A 2,706-nucleotide genomic window follows, 5' to 3' on the forward strand; every position below is an offset into this window, starting at 1 on the left:
ATAGAGATATATGCTGACGACGCATTCGCGCATTTTGCACGGTGATCAAAAACGCGTTTTATTACGTTCCGGCACGCAAATGGCGAATTCGAAAGGTGAGAGGTATTGTAGACATTTTCTTCTTCTATTCCTCATCCTCGTTATCTCCATTATCGAGGAGTCTAGGATGCCTTGATCGCCTTTCGCCACGGGAACCAGTTTACCAGCGAGTAAACTTTTCCAAGTAACAACCGGTTTGCTTTCGACGTTTACGGGAGACCGGGATCCTGAGCGAAGGCGATCGAACGACCGTGAGGCAGCTAGGCCGTGTAATCGTTTCGAAGAAAATCGATCCTCGCCAATTAACATGGGCGAGGTTGAGGCCGTGTCATAAACCAGCGGGGAGCAGGATATATCCTGGATCTTGACATTTGAGGTTGAGGGTGAACGGGAAGGGAGGGATTGGCGTTCGCCGCCCAATCAAACGGAGGAAAGAAAGCATTCTCGGTTGTCATCCGAGACGACGCTATGCTCCTTTTCCCGTCAACGTCTCAATCGAGCGAGTAATAGACAATGGATAGGGATTCTAAGAGGAGAGAGAGAGAGAGAGAAAGAGAGAGAGAGATAGTAGAGAGTATCGACAACATTCATCGATAGGGCACAGCTCGACCCAGGAACGCGGGCCGTGTTCGTTCCTAGGCCGATCTTGCCGAGCGCCGCGGGTGCCGTCGTCTTGTATTATCGATTGACGGAGGTTATGTGGAGTCGAGTCGCCGGGGCACGACGATCGCGTATAACACAGAACGAGAAATCCTATTCTAATCGCGTACACGGGATGTCGAGGGATGAATAAAATCTTTTATGCCGTTCGCGCTTCTTCCTTCCCTTTTATCCTTGATCATCATCCACCTCCCACCCAACCACCCTTTCGTGTGACGTTCTTTCTCTGTCTGTCTCTCTCCCACTCTCTTTCTCTCTCCCTCTCTCTCGCTTACTCCACCTCCTCCTCGCACATACAACACACAGCATTCGCACTCTCTCTTTCTCTTCTTTTGCCTCGATTTCCGTCTGCATACTTTATTCCCATTTCCGTCTCTCTTTTTCTCTCTCTCTCTCTCTTTATATATATATCTCTTTCGTTCGAACGCGTACGTTCTTCTCCCGTGGGAAAGGACAAGCGCACCTCGAGGAAAGGGAGGTGAAAGCTAGGAAGTCTGGAAGCTGGGTTGGGTCTCGAGTGGCGGCCGAGGGAACGCAAAAGAGGAAAAAGAAAAAAAAGAAAAGAGAAAGAGAATCGAATCGGGCACTCACCGTTTGGGATAATTAGGGATGTTAGACCGTGTGACGAGTCGCACTGGAAGCCTGGTTGGCAGAGAGAGCAACGATGCTCGTAGCGTCGAAAACGGCAGTATTGGCAGTGGCGGGACTGGCGGTGGCAGTCACGGGAGCGTTGACGGTGGCGGTAGCGGTGGTGACGGCAGCGATAGTAACNTTCGTCCAGGATCCCCTCGTCATCCCTACTCCTTTTTCCCCACCCTTCTCCGCTTCCCCGCTTCTCTTACCAATCTATGCGCTTCTTCCTCTTTCCCGCCTCACCTCCTCTCCACCCCTATGTCCACCTCGTTTTACCCCCAAACGGGGCCACTTAACCGCGAAATTTTGAAGAACGCCTTTAATTTCCCTCTGTCCTCTGTCGTATCTACTCTCCTCGTGATCCGTCTCAACGGCGACCGACCACTTCTACTTGTCTTCCACGCGAACGATATCACGAGTATGATCGAGTACCTTTTTAAAACTTCTATATCGATACGAAGTAATCGATCTTGCTTCCTCTCCCTTTCTCTTTCTGTCTTTCTACACGGGTATCTTCAAATTCGATATTCGTTCTCTGAGCGCACCTTCCTCCTTTGCAACGCGTATCGTTGTAAGAAAAAAAAAAAAAAACTCGTTGAAACGAACACGGTGAAGAAAAGTCGAAGAAGACAGGAAACGGAGAAAGAAGGCTTGTCCGAGTTGCATGCCGGTTAACTAGTCAGGCGAAAGGTGTTGGATAGGTGGGCCAGTAGTGGGAGTAAACGTATGGAATTGTTTTAGTCGCGGGCACCAAGAGCCCTTTGGGGTGACCTGAAGCCGTCGGGCACTCAGCGGCAAAGCGGGGGGTTAAGGAAGCCCTTGAAATCAATAGCCAGTCGCTACTGCCGCCGCCACCCTGATCAGGCTGCTCTGCGCTGTATCCGCCATCCACCTCCCTCTTCCTCGATCCTGATTTATCTGCACGTTCAGGCCGACCAAGTCCTCCTATTCGACCTTAGTTCGCAGTCAAACGTCTCGCTACGAGTGTCATTTGACGAGCTCCATTAAAGGAAGTCACGTGTCCAGTGAGCGAATTTTCCAAGTTCCGCCCTATGAATATTTTTACATTATATTTTATTCACGTCGATCAGGTGCACACGAAACGTGCCTCGCATTACGTTTTTCGAAATATAAAGTGAGAATTAATTTCATCCTCGATAGTGTTTTTCGCGAAAAGATAGAAAATAGAGAAATATAATGCGGAGAGATAATAAGATGATTAATCATATAATATAAGAGTGATGTAGCATTTATGTTGATCTCTTCGTTTTGCATCTTAACGTAGTTATGATATGTAATATATGTTATTATTCGGCTGAATAAGTATGAATGAGTTGCAGTTTTTTTTTCTTTTTTTTTTTTTTTTTTTTTTTT

At 47.9% G+C, this 2,706-nt stretch overlaps 1 protein-coding gene across 1 annotated transcript in view; it reads right to left on the bottom strand.

Annotated features, from left to right (window-relative positions):
- The window catches only part of LOC102673656 (glucose transporter type 1), a 33,684-nt gene extending 32,214 nt beyond the window's left edge, over positions 1-1,470 (bottom strand). Inside the window, exon 1 of the mRNA XM_031512056.1 lies at positions 1,291-1,470. The gene's annotated coding sequence lies outside the window, so the exon portion shown is untranslated. The remainder of the gene's footprint in view (positions 1-1,290) is intronic.
- Positions 1,471-2,706: the final 1,236 nt, after the last annotated feature.

Source organism: Apis dorsata, unplaced genomic scaffold (assembly GCF_000469605.1).
Source record: "Apis dorsata unplaced genomic scaffold, Apis dorsata 1.3 scaffold_382, whole genome shotgun sequence".
Taxonomy (NCBI): Eukaryota; Metazoa; Arthropoda; class Insecta; order Hymenoptera; family Apidae; genus Apis; species Apis dorsata.